At 42.0% G+C, this 23,272-nt stretch overlaps 1 protein-coding gene across 5 annotated transcripts in view; it reads left to right on the top strand.

The window, feature by feature from the left end:
- col8a1a (collagen, type VIII, alpha 1a) overlaps positions 1 to 23,272 on the top strand; it is a 92,553-nt gene that overhangs the window by 4,728 nt on the left and 64,553 nt on the right. Inside the window, exon 1 of one of the 5 annotated variants that reach the window (XM_078409555.1) lies at positions 16,241 to 16,255. The exons of the other annotated variants lie outside the window; for them this stretch is intronic. The gene's annotated coding sequence lies outside the window, so the exon portion shown is untranslated. Of the gene's footprint in view, positions 1 to 16,240; positions 16,256 to 23,272 lie in introns of those variants that run through there. 5 annotated transcript variants of the gene reach the window in all.

Below are 23,272 nucleotides of genomic sequence, written 5' to 3'. Positions count from 1 at the left end.
AGGCTCATCCCAAGGTTTGAGTATTCACTGACCACTATTGCTCCTTTCTGTAGTCCCATCTTGTTTCAGTATGTTTCCTGCTCTCACTATTCCTTTGGCTCCTTCAATTGGCACAATTCCGTTTTTCCTACTGAGGCTGTCTTGAGGAATGCTAAATGTTTTTATTTTCTTCACTTTCCATCACTTGGCAGAATGGGCAGTTCTCACTCACATTCACTAGTTAGTCACTGGATTAGTATTGAGTTAACGCTCCAGCTACTGTGTCTAGACTGATTAACAAATTGCCTGTCCAAGGCAAAAAATAAAAACCGGCCGAAAATCATTGTCTTCCATTCTGACAAAGCAGACACAATCTCGCATGCATGAATAGTTGTTAAAGGTTTATGAAAAGTATGAACATTCCACGTACATTCTTTTCTCTGTTAAAGAAGGATATTCCCTCAGCTCGCACTCAAACTGTACAATTGCTGGAGGCTAACGCTTCACACACATGTGTGCTAAACAGCCGTTTGCCGTAGACAGAGCAAAGCAATCCCACAAAGAGCGGATATATCAAAGGTCTGCATTCCTGCCACATCTCCTCGTGAATGGTGGTTGGCAATTTAACTGCTGATGGGATTGAGGATGCTCCAAGAATATTTCTACCCTCAACAGTGCCGATGACCAGCACATGATTGACAAATAAAAGGTTCTAACATTTGCAATCATGTTCAATCATCAATGCCACGTGCAAACCAATGAAATGGAAGCAAGAATAGTCCACTTAACCCTTTGAGCTAGCTCTACTGTTTAATTAAATATGGCTGAGTTGACTATAACATGTATTCCACCCATCCATAGTAATTTTCGCTCCCATGCTTTTATCGAAGTCCTATCCATCTTTGCCTTAAAATATTTAGAGACTCGCTGCTCCTTGAGGAAGTGAGTTCCAAAGACTCTCCCCCCACCCCCGAGAATGAAACATTTCATCTTGTTTCGAACCCTAGTTCTAAATTCTTCTCCATCCTCTCCAAATCCACCCATCAAGATCCCATGGAACTTGTATAATTTCAATCAAATCACCTCTGACTCTGCTAAACTCTACTGGACACAAGCCAAGTGTATTCAACCTTTGTTCATGAAACAATCTGCCCACTCTGGATATCAATATAGCAAACCTCAATATTCCAGTTGTGGTCTCACCAGTACCTTTCATAAGTAAATCAACTTTATATATGTCCAATACTCCTGTACAATAACAAACTGAGTCTGCTCAGTTTTCTTCTGTGGCCACTCATCAATGTCCAGATTCTGCTCATCATTGTCCAGGTTATGATGGATCAAGATTGCCTGGCTCCAGATCTTAGCGCAAGCTTGGTTCAAAAGTATAAAGAGAGAATTAAATTCCAGAGGTAAAGTGAAAATGACTTCCCTGGGCATGGAGGCAGCATTTGTTTGAATGTAGCATCAGGAGTCCTGATGAAACAGGTGTCGATGGGTATCGAAAGGAAAATTCTCCACTAGTTGACAACATATCTTGCACAAAGGAAGATTGCTGATGTTGCTGGAGGTTGATCATCCTGGACATCATTGTAGGAGTCCCTCACTGAAGTGTCTTAGCCCCAACCATCTTCAGCTGCCTCGCCAATAATTGTCACAGGGCTCGTTTCCACACTGTATGCTTCTTCAGCCCAAATTGTCCACACCGACCAACGTGTCCCAGCAGCACTAGTCCCATCTGCCTACGTTTGTCCCACATCCCTCTAAATCTGTCCTATCCATGTGATAGCTAATTGTTTCTTAAACGTTGCAATAGTCCCTGCCTCAACTACCTCATCTGGCAGCTCATTCCATACACCCACCACCCTTTGAATGAAAAAGTTACCCATCAGATTCTTATTAAATATTTCCCCCTTCACCTTAAACCTATGACCTCCAGTTTTTGATTTCCCCTACTCTGGGCAGGAGACTGTGTGTCTAGCCAATCTATTCCTCTCTTGGCTTTTTACACCTCTATAAGATCACCCCTCATCCTCCTGCATTCCAAGGAATAGAGTCCCTCCAGAGTGATTCAATACTTGTATTTGGTCCCACCAGATGACTGGAGTACACCATGCTAAATTATCAAAGTTCAGCATCAGTTATCTGAAGACTGTTTCACGTACCAAGAATATTTATGCAAAGTTCAGAAATCTGTCTCTTGAGGCTATTAGAAAGCTTGTAACTTCTCTGACAACTGAGTCAGAACATAAACAAGAATTAGTGATGCATGCACTCTCTGTGGAGATAAATAAATCCCACTTTAATGACTGCCCTGTCATCATAAATTCAGAAGTGACATTAAATACATCACAAATAATCATATAGGATTTCATTTGCACCTTTTGGGGATAATGATCTTGCATCCTTGAAAGCCAAAGGTAAATATTTGTTTAAAAGGAATTATTCATCAAGGAAAGTGAATCTAGACCATAGAACATACCCTCCAGCCAACAATGTGTGTGTGGAACATGATGCCAGGCCTAACACTTAGCTGCCTGTACATAACCCATATCCCTCCATTCGCTGCATATTCGGCCGCGGGGCCTTCAATCGCCCGGCTCGGCCGCGGGACGTTTCAGCGCCCGGTGCGGCTCGGCCGCGGGGACTGCGGGTCGGTCGGGGACGAGCTGTCTGTCCGTGGGCGTGGGGAAGAGAGTGGAAGTTTTGTTGCCCCCATCACAATGAAGGGGTGTTTGGAGTCACTGTGATGGACGTTTGTGTTGGGGTCATGTGTCTTGTGTTCTTTTTTTTTGTGTGACTGCTATGTAATTTCGTTCGGTACCTTGGTACCGAATGACAAATAAAGCTCTGTATTCTCTGTATATCCATATGCCCATCACTCAGTCTCTTAAATACCACAATCATCCTTGTCTTCTATCAGTAAATCAGTTCTGAATCCATATGACCAAGTCACTGTTTATCCCCTGCATTTTAATCTTCTGGATCAGCCTATCATGAGGGACTTTATCAAATGCTTTACTAAAATTCATGGATAAAGCATCCACTGCCATACCCTCAATGATTACCTTCGTCACCTCCTCAAAAACCTCAACCAAGAAAGTAAAGCATGACCTGCTGTGCATAAAGCCGGGTTGATTGTCCCCAAATAACCCATTCTCTTCCAAATGGGAGTAAATCCTATCTCAAAAGCTTCCATACCATTGATGTGAGGCGCACTGACCCACAATTTGCTGGATTCTCCTGACTTACCTTCTTAAATAAAAGAATAACATTAGCTACTCCAGGACCTCCGCTGCAGCTGGCAAAGATGCAAAGAACTTCGTCAAGCCTCCTGCAATCTCCTCTCTTGCTTTCCACATTAACCTGCAATGGATGCCATTAAGTCCTGGGGATTTATCCACCTTTGTGGTGTTCAAGAGCCCCAAAACCCATCTCAAACTGTCCTTGCATATTTGTACTCTCCAAACTGATCTCGCTGTCCCCCATATCCTTCTCCTTGGTGAAAACAGATGCAAAGTACTTGTCACCAATATCCCCAGACTCAAAGCATAAATTCCCTCCTTTATCCTAAAGCAGTCGTACTTTTTCCCTGTTTTTGCATGATGGTATTAGGGTATTGTGATCAGGGAATATTTACCCCTTTATAATGTAGCTAATAAAGATTTGAGATTTTCTTAATCCTACTCACCAATGCCATTTCATGGCTCCTTTTGGCCTTCTAAATCACCCGCTTGAGTTTTTTGCTCCTCTCTTTACCATTGCATGCATTTCCTCTTTCTTTTTAACCACATTTGAATTTTCCAATGTTGGGTAAATAAAATACCCCTCGACCTCCACCCTTCCCTTTCTTTTCTCTTCCTCTCTCCCCTATGCCTCACCTGGATTTGTACCTCTTCCACCTACATTCCTTCCACTAGCTTCACGATTTGCAGCTCTTCAATCCTTCTCACACCTTCTGTCATTTAATCTCTGGCCTTTATCCAACCAACTGCCTATCAACACCCCCATCCACCCAGGTTTTTGTCCTGCCCTTCCTCCCTCCACCCACTCTCCCCCTCACACTGCAATCGGCCTGAAGAAGGGCCCTGCAACATTATGTTCTCCAGATATGCCATCTGCCCTGCTGAATTACCCCAGCATATTGTGCCTTTTTTGTAAACCAGTATCTGCAGTTCCTTATGTTAAATTGCAATCTCTTTGGTCATCCAAGGTTCTCTTATTTTGCCATTGTGATCCCTCCAGAAAATGTGGCTTCTGAGCTTTGATGAACTGGCCTTTAAACAACTCCCACATGTCAGATGTGGATTTGCCGAATAACAACTGCTCCCAGTGTATTTTCCCGTGCTCCTGTCTAATAATGTTGTAGTTTGCCTTGCTTCCATTCAGTACCTTCCTGCAAGGTTTAACCTCCTCCCTATTCCAAACAATCTTAAAATATATGGAGTCGCTTTGCAGTAACACAATTCAAAAGAGATCCGAATGTATTTTTTTGCGAACTATCCCCAAAATGCTCTTCCACTGAAACACCAGTCACCTGATCAAGCCCATTTCCAAACACAAGGTCCAGTGTGTTCCCTTCTCAGGTTGGACTATCCACATACTGCTTCAAGAAACCCTTTTGGATACACCTCACAAAATCTGCCCCATCTAAGCTTTTAGCGCTAGGCAAGTCCCAGTCAATATTGGGGAAGTTAAAGTCTCCTACTAAGACAACCCTACTGCTTTGCTGTCTTTCCATAAACTGTCTGCATAACTGTCCCTCTATCTTCCGTTTTCTATTGGGGGGCTTATAGTACAATCCCATTAGAGTGCTTGCAAGAGAAGGTGGGAATTATGTTAAATCTTAGTGAAAGGCTAATTAAATAAATTGTCTTCTGTTTTTATATTTAATTAATTTAAAAGTATTAATGCCAAGTATAACAAATATTACATACAGCTAATCTGGAATAGTTATGACAAAATCATAGTCACATCGAATAGGAAATAATCTTGAATTCATTCTTTGTTAAAAAATACATAACAATGTTCAGTAATATATTTTTTTAATGGAATTGTTCATGTAATGTATTAAACCAACATTTACTCATAGAAATAGCAGGTGAATTATTTACAAAGGCAGGTGCAAATATTGGAGTGTAAACCAATGATGTTGGGAAATAAAATATTTCTATCATTTACATTTAAGTTTTAAAATAGTTTAAAAATTGCAGATATTTGGAGTCACTTTGCTGTAATACAACTGAAAAATATCCGAATGTAGTTTGTGCTAAATTTGGCATGCTGTAACCTCTTGAGAAAAATTGTATAACCATTTGTATTATTTTTCCTTTAACCTTGCACATTATGGAGCATTGCACTTGGGAATCTCTAGATTTAAATCTTTTTGATACAAGGATATCCAGCTTGGAATCCGAATACTCTTTCATTACCATGTTTTACCATGCTGGTCTGTTAAGTGTTTGTACCGGCTTTTCCAAAAGTAGGTTAAACTGATTAAATTTTTACAAAAATCAGCCAATAAAAGATTACAGTGGAATGGAAATTGATTTTTGGTCTAGATACCACTGTCATTCTTGCTGACGGTTCATGTTAAGAATTGCCATAAAATCAAAACCCAAATCTTAATTAGATATGACCATTTTAGATTTATCTACAAATTCCCTAAATTCTCTCAAATTGGATAATTTTGCTGTGGTGTTATCATGGTCTCTTTAGTGTGTGTGTGTACTTGCCATTATTTCTCCATGTTTTTTTGCACAAATGTGCACATTTGACAATCTTCAGAAAGTGAAAAGGAAGAAATGCAAAGAAATAAAGGGTGACGTTTCCACTTTAAACTCACAGACGCACAAAAACTCTAGATTATAACAAGCAGCAACTAATTTAAAATTCCATCAGTCAAACAAATTTTTTTTCCCCTGTTATCTTTGTTTACTGTAGATTGTTATCTCATTTCCATTAAAATTACAACTTGCCTCTCAGCCATTAGCTGTAATATATCTGTTGTTATAATAACTATTTGCCATGGTTTAATTATGCAACTACACCCAAATAAATTTAGTCAAAGAGTCTGTGTTAATCTGACCACTTTTCATACATATTATAGTAAATGCTAAAGCATTTTGATTTCCTCCAGTATATATTGCAACCACATTCTTTATGTAATTACTGGTCCATTATTTCTTGCGTTTTAAGATTTTGCCAGCACTAAGTTCTTATCAAATGCTAATGGCGCTGATTATTCATGCATTCCAATGATATGATAGAGATGAATAGCCACTATTTGTACAACACTGTCTTCACACCAGAATGTAATCTGAATCGCATTAATGCCACTCTGTTGCCACATTCCTTTAAATCTTTCATTGATCCACCTTTCTAATGTAATTTTGACCTCTGATGTTGCTTCCACCATAACTACTCCCTCTGTATGTGAATTCCACTCAACAGTGGAGTTCATGATGGAGCTGAGTGAACTCTGCTTTGCCCCTGCAACAGTCTGTTCGAACTTCTACCATCGGGCAGACGATACAAGGCCTTCTACGCCCGCACCTCCAGACTCAGGAACGGCTTAATCCCCAAGGCCATAGCTGCTATGAACCGGTCCTGCTGAGCCGGATGGTCACATCGCACAGTGAACCGGCACAGACCTACTTGCATTTTATTCTGTTTTAAAACTGTTCTAATTTGTTTCATTGGGTTGTTTAAATTAATACTGACTAGCTAATTAATTTATTGCATCATATGGGAGGCACATTCCCAATCTCGTTGTACCCCTGTTCAATGACAATAAAGATATATTGTATTGCATTGTATTGTCTAGACAATGGATCTCCGACACCTCATATCTACCTCTGGACCATGATCCCACCAATGCATCAATAGGCCACTGTCTCGCATACCAGCACCTTAGGAGATCTCCCCTGCACAACCTACAACCTGATAATTCCCCAGCTCTGTACTGTCCATTTCCAATTCCTGTCCAAGATTTGTTAACAGGACTGCCCTGGAAGGCCCATTGTTTCAATCTACTTTTGCCCCACTGAACATATCTCCTCATACTTCGATTTATTCTTGCCCCTCCTTGTCCTGTGCATTTCCACCAACACCTGGAAAACCTCTCCATCATTTTAACAACTTCCAATTCCCTGGTTTCCATCGCCCCCTTTTAACCATGGATGTCCAGTTCCTGTACACTTCCATTGCCCATCGTGAAGGCCGGGAGCTATCCGTTTACATCTGGAACATCGATCCAACCAGTTCCCCTGCACTAAACTCTCCTCCACTTGGCGGAACCCATCCTTAACCTAAGGTTTCTCTTTTGATTCCTCGCGCTTTCTACACAAACCAGAAGTGTAGCCATGGGCACTCAGAAAGCTCTAGCTATGCCTGCCTTTCTCTTGGCTATGCGGAGCAGTCCAGACCTATTGTGGCACTGCAACCCAACTCTTTCTCCACTACATCAGTACAGGTGAAGGGTCAAGGCACAGAACGTTCCCCTTATAGAAGCTGCCTGACTTACTGAGTTTTGTTTTTTTCCCCAAATTTCAGCACCTGTATCTCTTGTCTCCACTTAACAACAAAAGGCTCCTTTGTACACAGTTGGGTCATATCCCAGGATATCAGGCCATGCTACTCCAGGGGAACATTTGTTTAATATAAATTAATGTGGGAATGTTTCCTGTAAACTAAATGTTGCTTTCAGATGCCTAGGAAAAAACAATGAAAGATAACCAACTATATATTATCGAAACCTTAAGTTCTGATGATTTCTGTTAGTACTGGAGCCAGAGAGATGCTGGAATCTTAAGCAAAATGCAAGAGGAGCTCAGTGGGTCATGCAGCATCTGTGAAGAGAACTGACAGATGATGTTTTGGGTCAGGACCCATCTTCAGACGGATTAGAGTGGGGGGGGGGGGGAGGAGGGGTGAGGAGAATGCTGGAAAAAAGTAGTGGGGTTTGGACAAAGCATGGCAAGTGATAGGTGGATATAGGTGAGGTGGGAGAGGGGGAATTGGCAATTGGGTGGTGTAAATGATGAAGGCTGGAGGTGAAAAAGAAACAAAAGGAACGAAGAGGAGGTGTGAAATGGATGAAAGGGGACGGGGAGATGAGAAAGAGGGGGGTACAAAGGAGAACTTTGGAACTGGGGGGGGGTTTCGTTTTTCAAAATGTTTCTATCATTGGTGAGATGGATCATTTTGTGCAGTATTATTGCTGAGATGTTCTCCCAGATTTTGCAGTTAGAATAATGGTGAAGTAATCTGCGATCATTCTTATTCATAAGCAAATGACACAGCAACGTCTGACAAAGTGCATGTGCAGTAGGTGGAAATTGAAGCTGGTGATTGAGTTGTGACAATAATCCAGGAATTTGGTTATAGCAGCATCTTGCCAAGCGGACACGGGGAACTCTATCCTTGTTATGAATGGGGAGAGGGGGAGCAAGTCCATTCATAACAGGGATAAAGTCCCCCTTGTCCTCGCCTTCCACCCCATCAGCCGTCGCATACAATAAATTATCCTCCAACATTTCCGCCACCTCCAACGGGATTCCACTACCAGCCACATCTTCCCATCTCCACCCCTTTCTGCTTTCCACAGAGACCGTTTCCTCCGAAACTCCTTGGTCCACTCGTCCCTTCCCACCCAAACTACCCCCTCCCCAGGTACTTCCCCCTGCAACCGCAAGAGATGCAACACTTGTCCCTTTACCTCCCCCCTCGACTCCATCCAAGGACCCAAAGAGTCCTTCCAGGTGAGGCAGACGTTCACCTGCACCTCCTCCAACCTCATCTATTGTATCCGCTGTTCCAGATGTCAACTTCTCTACATCGGCGAGACCAAGCGCAGGATCGGCGATCGTTTCGCTCAACACGTCCGCTCAGTCTACCTTAACCAACCTGATCTCCCGGTGGCTCAGCACTTTAACTCCCCCTCCCATTCCCAATCTGACCTTTCTGTCCTGGGCCTCCTCCATTGTCATAGTGAGGCTTGATATTTCGCTTGGGCAGTTTACACCCCAGTGGTATGAACATTGACTTCGCTAACTTCGGATGGTTCCTCTGCCCCTCTCTTTCCCTTCCCCCTTCCCACTTCTCCCACTAGTCTTCCTGTCTCCTACTACATCCTATCTTTATCCCGCCTCCTCCCCTGACATCAGTCTGAAGAAGGGTCTCGACCTGAAACGTCACCCGTTCTTTCTCTCCAGAGATGCTGCCTGACCCGTTGAGTTACTCCAGCATTTTGTGTCTACCTGGGAATATTTACAAGTAAATGTTGAGTCTTGTCCCTTCCTGCAAGCAGTGCTGCAAAAACATATATTTACCCCTCCTTGCCTTGCCTTTGGGTTCATACAAGAGCTGTGAATATCCTTGAGGAGGCTAGCACTTGAGAAAGTGGTGTAAACCGTCCTTTGAAGTACTTCTTACATTTTTGCATTTTCCACGGCCTGTCAAATCAGGTCAAATTTGGTTTCTTAAAAAAATAACAGAAGCGGTTCCAATAGAAGCATCCAGGCTCCTTAAAATATTTCGGCACCCACCCCAACGGCTGATAGAGGATTAGTCCCAAGTCTCTTGGCCCACCTCCATGAAAATTAGAAGTAGGCAGGTTCCAGTTGTGGATTTTTAATATTTTAACTTCCATCTTTCCCTAACCTATGCAAATTTTGGAGGTTAAAAAGACACTGACAAGTTTAAGAAATGATTCTTCAATCTGGATAATAAGACAACATGGGCCAATAATCAATTACTTAGCACTTATTTTTACGGGTGCCTTATAATTTAGTTTTGAATTTATTAGGGTAACTTGCATAGGTGATAATTTCCCAGGTGAAATTGACCATGCTGCAACATTGGAACGTGTTATGTTTCCACCCATTATGCCATGAATTGGTGGTTATGTGATGGCTTCTGTTCCACTGTGAGTCGAAAATAGAACGAGGAGCACACTGTGCTAGTTGGTGGCTACTTTCAGTTTTGTTGCAAATATTGGAGGATTTGCTCTGGGCAGCTTCGGAACGGGCTGCTGAACTGAACTGAATCACCCTCATTATCATCACCGACGGTCACTCGAAGCGAGTATGAATGGCTTCATGTAAGGACGCCTGTACGTGACTTTGTTTAACGTGGGGAGACTGGTACACATACAGCCACCACACGGTCCTTGACAGATCTGGGTCAGGATCCAGTGGCATGGAATCCAAGACGACCGGGGACCCTTTTCTGCTGCAGCCTTCATCTGCCTTTCCAGCCGTTGTGACGCTCCACTAAAGTCAGCCATCATCCTCCGCCTGTTCCACCATTGAGGTCTTGGTTGGATTGCTCTTTGTTAGGGACCTCCCCCATGACCTTACCACCATGGGTGACCCTACCAGGAGCATAGCTCCAGATGGCATCGCTCTCAGGATCTCAGGACCACATAAGCTTCTCCACCATCACAAGGTGAACTATCCTACCAACAACTAGAGAGCTGCCTTGAGCTACTATTTACCTCATTGAAGACCCTTGGACTATCTTTGATTGGACTTTACTGGTCTTTATCTTGCACTAAATGTTATTCATGTTATTACCTTTATAAATTTATTTGTACACTGTGGATGGCTCGATTGCAATCATGTAGTGCCTGACTGATTAGCACACAACAAAAGCTTTTCACTATACCTTGGTACATGCAACAATTAAGGGGCAGCACAGTGGTGCAGCGGTAGAGTTGCTGCCGTACTGTGCTTGCAGCGCCGGAGTCCCCGGTTCAATCCTGACTACGAGAACTGTCTGTACGGAGTTTATACGTTCTCCCCGTGACCGTGTGGGTTTTCTTTGAGATCTTCGGTTTCCTCCCACCTTCCAAAGATGTACAGGTTTATAGGTTAATTGGCTTGGTATGTGTAAATTGTCCCTCGTGTTTAGGATAGTGTTAAAGTGCGTGGACCGCTGGCTGCTGTGGACTCGGTGGGCCGAAGGGCCTGTTTCCGCGCCGTATCTCTAAACTAAACTAAACTGCTCAAACAGCTCCAAGGTTCTCGGAGCACACTTAAAGTAACAGTGGGTACTTTACCAACTGCTCATTACAGAAGTGATATTTCTGGCAGTGCTTTATTGAAGTGTCATCATGGATATGGTTACCCATTCAGGGTGGGCCAAGGCAGAAGAGGAGGGCAGCCTATCAACGATGAGCCTACTATCAGAGTGTCTTCAGCAATGCCACATATTACCTGGACCTCTGAACAACATAGTTACGGTATAATCACATGTACTTCTCAGAAACATGACATTTACCATGAGGCAATTGTTCTTATGATTCTTAACACATTTTTCTGTTGTGGAAGTGGACACCTTTTCCCTGCAGGTGGAAAGATCAGAAGTTGAGCCTTGATGGGACATGGGGGCAATCAATGGGTGTCTGCAATCGTGGGAAGCCAGCGGTGCTGACAAATCGCAGTGCCCAAGTTGTCAGCTGCCTCTGACACTAATCAAAGTAGGTGAAGTCTCTTCTTCAAAAATAGAGACTGAATGGCCTCTGCTCTGGTGAACAACAAATTAGGAGACACAATAGAAATCTGTCTCAAGCACTTAAAAAGTTCATGTGCCCAGGAAGCTATGAATCAATATAACTTTCACCTCAAAGGAAAGAGCAGCCCAGGTGTAAGAGCATGGGTAAACTTGGAGAATAAATGGAGGAGGTTGTAGATGATAGTTGCCTAATGTTGGCTGATGTCCTGTCAGGTTTCATGCAGATCCAGTTTTAGTGTTTGTTTTGTGTTTGTAAGCTACGGTAACCACTTTAAATTGGATTTTAGGCATTCGTGTGATTATATTTTGCATTGGGCATAAACATTACGTCATGTTTTCATGCATTAAAATAAGTGCAATCCGATATCTAATCAAGTTGCTTGCTTTGTTTATTAAAGGCCCATTGTGGGCAAATGTAGGCCACGAAAGGCAAGTGATTGGGAACAAAAGACACAAAGCACTGGTGGAACTCAGCGGATCAGGCAGCATCTGCAGTTCATTGTTTCTACAATGTCAAGTGATGTATGCTTGTGGCTGCCTGCAAGACCCTGGCCTTTTTTGTATAAAAGAAATGTCAGAACTATAACTTCAAAAATTAATGATATTCAACAGTTTACTGGTTTGGCTGCAAATTTAATACCTGCATGTGGAAATTATTCAGACACGAGGAACTGTAGATGTTGGAATCTTATATAGAACACAAAGTGCTTGAGTAATGCAGCAGGTTAGGCAACATCTCTGCAGTACATGGATGTGGCATTTATTATTTGGGACCGCTCTTCAGACTGGATAGGCAACATTTCATTTTGGCTCCCTTCATCAGTCTTAAGAAGGATCCTGACCCAAACGTCACCCATCCATGTCCGGTGATGTTGCCTGACTGGCACTTTGTGTTCCATGTGGAAATTATTCAATTGGCACAATGATTATGTGATAATTAATGCATTAAATATGTCAGAGCAGAATAAAAGTAAAACCATATTTTATTCTGCTCTTATGTTAATGCATTTAAGAGATCCAAAAGTATTTGCAGTTTAAGTCAGCAGTTAGTTACTTTCCACAATTATTAGAATATTGTGCGTCAGTAAAAGAGAAAATTTTGTTCTGAAATTAAAATTACTAAATGTAATTTTGTTGATGCTGGATTCCTAATATTACACTGATCTTGAGTTTGCAAATTCAAATGTGCTATTACTTCATAAAATCAATTGGGAATGGCAACTCGTGCTGTTTGATTGTGTGTACAAGGACACAAAGTGCTGGAGTAACTCGGCAGGTCAGGCTGCATCTCTGGAGAACATGGATAGGTGATGCTTCGGGTTGGAACCCTTCTTCAGACTGCATTTCTATGAATTGTATACAACCTTGCTGAGAATTGTGATTTATTGCTTGACGCACTGAACACAGAAGCAGCTCACTCCATGAGGTAACGCTAGGCTTTTTCAACCCAATAAATAGCCTTAATCCTGCTTAAAAATGCCCAGCCAAAGCAAATTCCTCTGAGCAACCTTGCTGTCCTTTAGTATCGGGCCTGCTTCACTCAGCGTTTTGTGGGAATGGCTGTGGCTCAAGAATTGGCAATGCTTTTTTGTTAAATTTGTGCAGCAGCAGGAGTGTTCTTCACAGCACTCCCGAGAGCCTCAGTTCCAGCGCCTCTCACAACCCTCCCTGCCGCAGGGGCACGGGGCAAAGTCTTCAGTTGAAATAGGCACGGAGATGATGATAGGTGCGGGCAGCCCACTTACAGTGCCCTCCATAATGTTTGGGACAAAGACCCATCATTTATTTATTTGCCCCTGTACTCCACAATTTGAGATGTGTAGTAGAAAAAATCTCATGTGGTTAAAGTGCACATTGTCAGATTTTATTAAAGTGTATTTTTATACATTTTGGTTTCACCATGTAGAAATTATAGCTGTGTTTATACATAGTCCCCCCAGTTCAGGGCACCATAATGTTTGGGACACATGGTTTCACAGGTGTTTGTAATTGCTCAGGTGTGTTTAATTGTCTCCTTAATGCAGGTATAAGAGAGCTCTCAGCACCTAGTCTGACCTCCAGTCTTTCCATCACCTTTGGAAACTTTTATTGCTGTTTATCAACATGAGGCCCAAAGTTGTGCCAATGAAAGTCAAAGAAGCCATTATGAGACTGAGAAACTAGAATAAAACTGTTGGAGATATCAGCCAAAGTTAGGCTTAACAAAATCAACTGTTTGGAACATCATTAAGAAGAAAGAGAGCACTGGTGAGATTACTAATGGCAAAGGGACTGGCAGGCCAAGGAAGACCTCCACAGCTGATGACAGATGCTGGAAATTCAAAATAAATCCAGGAATTGCTGGAAACACTCAGCAAATCTGACAGTCCCTGTGAGGAGAGAAACCCCAGGCTCCATCATAAAACGTGAAATGTTAATTCTATTTCTCTCTACGGATGCTGCCTTATCTCGTGTGAATTTTCAGCATTGCCAATCATAATTAGTTTAGAGGCCCTTTCTCTGTAGCTCAATATGATATGTTCCAACTCATCTACAAGATGCTGTAATGTAAGGATTAAACAGGCTTTTCAGCGAAGATGGAGTTGTCTACAAAACAGCATGAAACAGATGTCAAGCAAGCCTGCTTGCTTAGAAAAACAATTAGCTGCTTGGGAAAATACTTGAGCTCACTTAGAAGAAACAATAAATCATGGGGCCACTTGCAAGGACATCTAGCAAAAAGATGAGACATTTTTCTTCTTCAGAGACTTAGAGTCGTGCAGTGTGGAAACAGGCCCTTCGGCCCAACTTGCCCACACCGGCCAACATATCCCAGCTGCACTAGTCCCACCTGCCTGTGTTTGGTCCATATCGCACCAAACCTGTCCTATCCATGTATCTGTCTAACTGTTTCTTAAACATTGGGATAGTCCAAGCCTCAACAACTTCCTCTGGCAGCTTGTTCAATACACCCACCACCCTTTGTTTGGAAAAGGTTACCCCTCAGATTCCATGTACCTCCAAGGATGCTGCCTGACCCACTGGGCTCCTCCAGCAGCTTGTTTTTTTTCTCCAAATTCCCATATCTGCAGTCTCTTGTCTCCCTATTTTTATATTGTGCCTTACATAGAAACATAGAAAAATAGGTAGAGGAGTAGGCTATTCGGCCCTTCGAGCCAGCACCGCCATTCAACATGATCATGGCTGATCATCTAAAATCAATATCCCGTTCCTGCTTTTACCCCGTATACCTTGATTCCTTTAGCCCTAAGAGCTAAATTACTTTGCTGCTTACAATATTGTTTAATCATGGAGGATGTATATATAGTAGTTGGGAACTATTAGAAAATATTCAGAAATTTCTTCATTGTTTTCCTGACGCAGTGAATATGGAAAGTCGGTAAGAGAATGAATTATTCCACTATTTTATAACCATTGTGATCAAGGAGCTCTCTTTACATCACAGTTGAGTTCTTATTTCCTCATTCCTCAAAACTCTTCAGATTCCTTACATTTCTCAATCATCTGGTGCTAATTTGATCACAATTGAGGGCAGATTCACATAGTGGTTTACAAGAATTTAAAGGCATGATTTTATTTTGTTTACAAATCTTACAGCTGGCAGACTGAGAGAGTACTTTGCCCTCAGCTGTCTGGACTGGATGTTAATATAGATTTGCAATAAAAGTATTCTCCGCTGGACCACCCTCTATCCTGCAACGTCTGTTTCTTAGTAGAATTTAGAGAACATTTTTGAAGTTTTACTAAGATTAAGATTATGAAGCCATGAATTTGACCCAGATTTCCACGAGATTACTTTGTTAATTAAAATAAAGTAAATTTCCTGGAATTTAAGCAACTAATCTATTAATGTTTGGATATTCTCATATGACCATTCCTTTTGGAATTCCATTCCATTTTCCTATCTGACAGATTGCTTTCATTATGGTTCCTTTATTTTTCCTTTTTTAAATCACGGTTTTACTTGCCCCTGAATGGAAGTTCATGCATGAGTGAGTATTATTCTGGGTTTATTTTTAACTGGACTTGGTTTATGTTAAGGTTTGGGTTGTCAGGACTGCAAAATTTCACATGATGTAGTTGAAGGAATTGGTAGTAGCAAATAGGATAAGTATTCCACAAAAACACCTTTTTTTTCCTCTTTGCCTTATAAAGTAAAATGTGCCAGCAAAATGGATTCACTATTTAATCTAAAAGTTGTGATAGAAAACATAATTTTTAAAAAACGTATCCATGAAAAATGTAAATCATTTCCGAGCAGTTTTCTTATGCTGTATGTAACCAAATGCTCTCAGGAGTGTAATGTTTTGCATTAAAGAATCTCACTGTCTTCTGCATGTTCCCTACAATAAGCTGGAAGAAGTGTACAAAGTTTTGGTTTGAAACACTGGGGGGAAACAGAATGGGTAATTCTTACTTCTGTCTTGTTTTTCATTCCTGTGCTCTGTCAATTATAAACAAAAATTATTGGTTTATTAGAGGTAGATTTTTCAGCTGTGCTCTTTTACAAGGCCAGAAATGACTAAACAAAAACGGCCTGACATGGGCAGCTTACACTAGTTTGGAGCTAAATCTTGAAGAGATATGGTTTGTTATTGGAACATGCAGCAGATGTTGAAGGGGGGGAAGGGGTGATTGATGGAAGTGAATTTTTTGGATTGCTGTGTTTACTTAGAGCAAGAGCAGAATCACAGAACACAGAGGAGACGTGGATGTTGGGTACATCTATGACAGCAGGGAGGAATCCACGTTTACTAAAGTAAGAGGACATCTCTGATCTAGAATGGAAAGCCTAATCTTGGGAGGAGATGAGGCAAAGATGGAGAAATTGAGAATGGGGGAATGGCATCTTTGTAAGGGGTAGGATGGGAGGAGGTGTAGTCCAAATAACTCTAGGTGTCTCATAACTGATGGTCTGTTCCTTGTGATAGAGACAGAGAGATCAAGAAAGGGGGGAAAGGTGTCAGAAATAGTCCAAGTGAATTTGAGGGCATGGTGGAAATTAGTGGTGAGGTTAATAAAATCAATGAGTTCTGCATGGGTGCAAGAGGCAGCCCCGATGTAGTCATCGATGTAGTGGAACAAGAGTTGGGGGAATATTTTTATTTTTATTCCAATTGGCCAGACCTTTATTTTTATCTTGTTCACTCACCATTACAATTGTTATTAATTCTTGATTCAATGTCGGCAATGACTGCATGGAGAATGTAAAGCTGGGCTATTCTGTTGATATGAATACATGATCGTACAGAGAATAACATGCAATTGCAGTTGCCTTGTCAAAGTTACCATATGAGAATTGAGGCAGAGAGTATATGAGCTTGATTCTCGCATTGAAAATAGTAATGATTTACAGCAATATAGAGTGCCAAAAGGATTCAAATATTGTTATGAAGCAGGTATTCAGAGAATGGACAGAATTGAACAAAATGACCAGATGAAAATCTGAGACTAGTCCCTCAGTAATTCACTTAGCTGGTTACAATGGGGATACAGATTTGTGATAATAAGTGTTTTGATAGACAGATTTTAGAGGAGCTTCTCAATGAACAGCATGGTAATGTGATCATCTAAGCAATTACCAGAAGCTCTATCTATTAAACTGGGTTGGAGAGAGATATTGATGAGCTTGCAGCCAAGTGTACTATTTATCAAAATTATATAGCCAGGCCAGTACAAAACATTTTACAGAGGTTGAAATCGCCAAAAATCTTTCCCGAGCACACATGTTGATTAATGTGAGAAGAGATTGATGGATCATTTGATATTTATTTGGTAATGTGCGATTGAAGGAGTGTACTATTGAATAATTAATATTTATATTCTTGTGTCGTGGCTTATTAGAAGAATAAATCTTGGATAATGGCAAAGGGACATCTTCTGGAAACATGGTGTAGACATAGATCACCTAATTATTGATTTGATTACATTTCTGTGGAGTGTTTTGATTACACCTTCTATGAAGGGACATTGACGTATATTTTAGGTGCTGTATAAATGTAATTGACACAATATTATGTAAAATATCTGGCAGTGCGTGGAGGCGCACAGGCAAACCACACCGCAGTTTTAAGATTAAGAACATCATCATTGCAAGAGAAGCAGATTGTGTATTTGTGATCACATTCTTTGAGTCTGCAGAAGAAGAGAATAGTAGATCCAATCATACCACATCGGATGCCAAAAACCCATCAAAAGAAGGTTCCATCTTGTAACAGAGTGCAATATTTATAAAGGGGTAGGAAAACAGAGCTTTCAATGGAAAATTCCTGACTTCAGTATCTTGGTGTCTACTTGAGCTACGGTTGCAATATGAGCGATTTTCCATTTGATGACTGAAAGCATCTTGTGAACATGCCTGAAGAGCATTACAAGGTATGCTGTACACTTTCAGGCCTTTTCCAAGTCGCACCAGCTTCTGTTTCCTTTATAATCATTACATTTTTGCATATCTTTCATTCATTTGTTCTATATCTCTGTCTATGTTTCCCTTTCCCCCGACTCTCAGGCTGAAGAAGGGTCTCGACCCGAAACGTCACCCATTCCTTCTCTCCAGAGATGCTGCCTACCCCACCGATTTACTCCAACACTTTGTGTCTATCTTCGGTTTAAATCAGCATCTGCAGTTCCTCCCTACACGTTTACAATAGCATTTCATTTACTAGTCTTGCCGCCACACAACTTTATTCAGCTGTGGAATGCTGCTGGCTGTGAAGCTCATGTCAGGTTTTCACTGAGGGTTAGCAGTTGCATATAGCTGCCCTTTGCATTGATCTCACAGCAAGTGAAAATGTGCAACAATGTTTTCAATTCTAACAAATGATTCAATTTGCCCGTTGAAACCACAAGACTACAAACATTGACATCCTGGCCACGTACCTTTTTAGTTGTTTTGGAGCTCTGTCCAAGGCACAAGGCGCTGGATCCTGCAGCTGTGCCCATGATTGCTAACAGCTGGATGTTTCTGTAAAGAGGAGAAGGGCAAAGGAGAATCAGTCAGCTCAGGACACATTCGCACACTTCCTGGTATCTGGTGGTGATAAATTAAACCGGGAAAATCACTGCTTCTTCACTCTTTATGGATTTGAATTTGAAACCTGGGCATGTTCTTTGATTTTCTTTTCCCCACACTATGGCAAAAATTAATGACAATTTATTTGATGAAATAATTGCCCATTGAATATATAACTTTAAAATTGTGTAAAAGGAAATCCTTATGTACTCTGTTTTAGGAGGGAAGGAGGAACTGAAGGAAATTCACATTAGGCAGGATAATGGTGTTGGGTAGACTGATGGGACTGAAAGCTGATCAATCCCCAGGGCCTGATGGTCTGCATCCCAGGGTACTTAAGGAGGTGACTAGAAATTGTGGATGCATTGGTGATAATTTTCCAATGTTCTATAGATTCAGGATCAGTTCCTGTGGATTGGAGGGTAGCTAATGTTATCCCACATTTTAAGAAAGGAGGGAGGGAGAAAACGGGAAATTATAGACCAGTTAGTCTGACATCAGTGGTGGGGAAGATGCTGGAGTCAATTATAAAAGACAAAATTGCGGAGCATTTGGATAGCAGTAACAGGATCGTTCCGACTCAGCATGGATTTAAGAAGGGGAAATCATGCTTGACTAATCTTCTGGAATTTTGTTGAGGATGTAACTAGGAAAATTGACAGGGGAGAGCCGGTGGATGTGGTGTACCTTGACTTTCAGAAAGCCTTCGACAAGGTCCCACATAGGCGATTAGTGGGCAAAATTAGAGCACATGGTATTGAGGGTAAGGTACTGACATGGATAGAAAATTGGTTGGCAGACAGAAAGCAAAGAGTGGGGATAAATGGGTCCCTTTCAGAATGGCAGGCAGTGACTAGTGGGGTACCGCAAGGCTCGGTGCTGGGACCACAGCTATTTACAATATACATTAATGACTTGGATGAAGGGATTAAAAGTACGATTAGCAAATTTGCAGATGACACAAAGCTGGGTGGCAGTGTGAACTGTGAGGAAGATACTATGAGGTTGCAGGGTGACTTGGACAGGTTGTATGAGTGGGCGGATGCATCGCAGATGCAGTTTAATGTGGATAAGTGTGAGGTTATCCACTTTGGTGGTAAGAAAAGGAAGGCAGATTATTATCTGAATGGTGTCAAGTTAGGAAAAGGGGACGTGCAACGAGATCTGGGTGTCCTAGTGCATCGAAGGGCCGAATGGCCTACTCCTGCACCTATTTTCTATGTTTCTATGTTTCTATCAGTCACTGAAAGGAAGCATGCAGGTACAGCAGGCAGTGAAGAAAGCCAATGGAATGTTGGCCTTCATAACAAGAGGAGTTGAGTATAGGATCAAAGAGGTCCTTCTGCAGTTGTACAGGGCCCTAGTGAGACCGCACCTGGAGAACTGTGTGCAGTTTAGGTCTCCAAATTTGAGGAAGGATATTCTTGCTATTGAGGGCGTGCAGCGTAGGTTTACTAGGTTAATTCCCGGACTGTCATATGTTGAAAGACTGGAGCGACTCGGCTTGTATACACTGGAATTTAGAAGGATGAGAGGGGATCTTATCGAAACATATAAGATTATTAAGGGGTTGGACACGTTAGAGGCAGGAAACATGTTCCCAATGTTGGGGGAGTCCAGAACCAGGGGCCACAGTTTAAGAATAAGGGGTAGGCCATTTAGAACGGAGATGAGGAAAAACCTTTTTCAGTCAGAGTTGTAAATCTGTGAAAGTCTCTGCCTCAGAAGGCAGTGGAGGCCAATTCTCTGAATGCATTCATTAGAGAGCTAGATAGAGCTCTTAAGGATAGCGTAGTTAGGGGTATGGGGAGAAGGCAGAAACAGGGTACTGATTGAGAATGATCAGCAATGATCACATTGAATGGTGGTGCTGGCTCAAAGGGCCGAATGGCCTACTCCTGCACCTGTTGTCTATTGTCTATTGTCTATTGAGTGGGGGGGGGGGGGGGGGGGGGGGGGGGGGAGAAGGGGGTGCTGCACCAAGGCAGGAGTGGTTGGGCCCAATGGGTCCACTTGGTCTCGTAATAACCAAAAGTCTGTAGTCTCTTTTTGCTTTGGTTTATTTCACTCGCATGTTTAAACTGTAATGTTGTATTCTTAATGTTTTATGCTTTATTCTTAATTGTTTACTGTATGCTCGTGTTGTTAGCCCTAAGAGCTAAATCTAACTCTCTCTTGAACACATCCAGTGATTGGTCTCCACTGCCTTCTGTGGCAGAGAATTCCACAGAATCGCATCTCTCTGGGTGAAAAAGTTTTTTCTCATCTCAGTCCTAAATGGCCTACCCCTTATTCTTAAACTGTGACCCCTGGTTCTGGACTCCCCCAACATCGGGAACATTTTTCCTGCATCTACCCTGTCCAATCCTCTAAGAAATTTATATAGCATGGAAACAGGCCCTTCAGCCCACTGAGTTTGCACTGACCAATACATTAACACTATCCTACACACACTTGGAATAATTTACACATACTACCAAGCCAATTAACCTACATACCTGTACGTCCTTGGAGTGTGGAAGGAAACTGAAGATCTTGGTAGAAAACCCATGCGATTACTGAGAGGACGTACAAACTCTGTACAGACAGCACCCGTAGTCGGGATTCAACCCAGGTCTCCGGTGCTGCAAGTGCTGTAAGGCATCAACTCTATCGCTGCGCCAGAGTGCTGCCCTTGCGCCACCATGCTTTCCTTGCTCCACCTGATATATCAGATCAGCCCCTGGAGATTTATCTGCCTTCATTTGTCTTGGGGCATTCAGCACTTCCCCAAAAGTAATATGTCTTGACCCCAAGACATCACCATTAACTTAAGTTCTCCTGTCTGCATGTCTTTCTCTGTGATAAAAACAGAGCAGACATTGTATACCTCTGCATCTATCAAGGCTTCCACACAAATGAATCTTTTTTTTTGTATCCCTTAAGTGGCCTAACTCCTCCTAATTCCTTCTTGATTAACATGTTATACTTAACATGTTCATAAAATATTTTAGGATTTGACTTAATGCTGCCTTTCTGCCAGTGCTTTCTGGTATTCTTTTTTGATTCTAATATCAATTTCCCTGACCTATTCCTTTTTATTTAGGCTTTTATTTCATTTGCCTGTCAGGATGCATTTTCTGCGGTTCCTCCATCCTTTTCCCGACGTCTTTGCGCCTGACTTTTCCTTTCTGGGATAACGGTGCAGAGCCCTTCGATGCCGGCTTGCACCAAAATTGTTTTTTGCCTTTAACCTTTTCCCATTTTGATTCCATCTCGATCACTAACACTTCAGTGAATTCCACAGCCTCACAAGAAGTTTTTGATTGTCTAAACCTCTCACATTTAATCCTGTGCCAATGACACCTCATTCTGGATCCTTTGACTACTGGAAGCCGTCGGCTTTTAGTTGGATGCGTTCATTATTGCAAACTGTGTGTTCTTCTTGATTTTCTGTTCAATTAAATTCTGTTGAGGATTTTCTTTGCTCGAACGTTTTCGTTACTTGAAGTGAGTCTGTTTTGCTGGGTTTGTTGACCTGTAAGTGAAATTAAAGCGTGACTTTGTCCACTGGTTACACAGAAGTCTAGGTCAACCCATCTGGCACCTGGGTTGCCAGGGAAATCCTCGCGTAGGTGGGGAATGTCTTGCGCCTGGGTTTTGCAGTTAGCACTATGTGCTACACATCTGCTTTCGGAGCTCCATGTCAGTCTTTGTTTCCTCAGGTTCACAGTTTTTGAATTCTTTTCTGTACAAGCCTGCATTTTTGAGTGAAATGCCCTGGTTCAGGCCAAGCAGGCAATGAATGGAAAGTCTGAGTGAAAGCACTGAATGCAAATATGTAGACAGGAAACTGTTGGGCTCTTGTAAGCACTTATTTTCTATTGCATACTTAACCCACAAGAATCTGCTTTTTGATTCCTTCTGCCAACAGAAGCAGCTGACCATCTAGTTGGGTTACAAGAACTCGTTATAAATTACAGACAGTGCTGCTGGCTTTCTCTCAAATGCAGCTCTGGTTCCCAGCAGTATTGTGGTTCTGTCCTATCCGAACCCAACATGATTACAGGTACTAACTGCTGGGACTACAAAATCTCACCAAGTGCAACTTACTAGCTTACTAGCTTACTAGCGTCCTTTGCCCATACCTAAAATGACTGTTAATCCCTATGTATTCGAAAATAATGGTTCTGATGCTTACTAGCTTTTAACTCTCCTTCCCCTTCCCGTGCTGACCTTTTTGTCCCGAGCCTCCTCCATTGCCAGAGTGAGGCCACACGCAAACTGGCGGAACAGCACCTCATATTTTGCTTGGGTAGCTTACAACCCAAAGGTATAAACATTGAATTCTCTTTGGCCCTGTCTCACACCACCTGCTTTAATCTCCGGCCAATGTTCCAACCATCTGCCTATCAAAACTCCCCCCCCCCACCCCCCTTGCCTGTGCCCTACTTGCTATGCTTTGTCCTGCTCTTCCCTCATCCGCTTTCTGCCCCCCACCCCCAATAATCAGTCTGAAGAAGTGTCTCATCCTGAAATGTCACCTATCCATGTTCTCCAAAGATGCCACCTGACCCGCCGAGTTACTCCAGCATTTTGTGTCCTTTTTGTGTATTTCTAAAGCAAGTTCTTTCTCCTTCAGTTGAGTGGTTTACATTATCAGTGCGCTGCTCATTTTATTTTAATCATGGAACTAAAACTTAATGATACCTTCATTCTTAAGCAATGTAAATGGTAAATTTCCAGGCAGAATACTCTTGGTTCTTTTCCCAAAACAAAACCTGT

The sequence above is a fragment of the Rhinoraja longicauda genome, chromosome 12, assembly GCF_053455715.1.
Source record: "Rhinoraja longicauda isolate Sanriku21f chromosome 12, sRhiLon1.1, whole genome shotgun sequence".
NCBI classification, from domain to species: Eukaryota; Metazoa; Chordata; class Chondrichthyes; order Rajiformes; family Arhynchobatidae; genus Rhinoraja; species Rhinoraja longicauda.
Note: the sequence above shows the minus strand (reverse complement) of the source record. Positions and strands in the feature narration are given on the sequence as shown.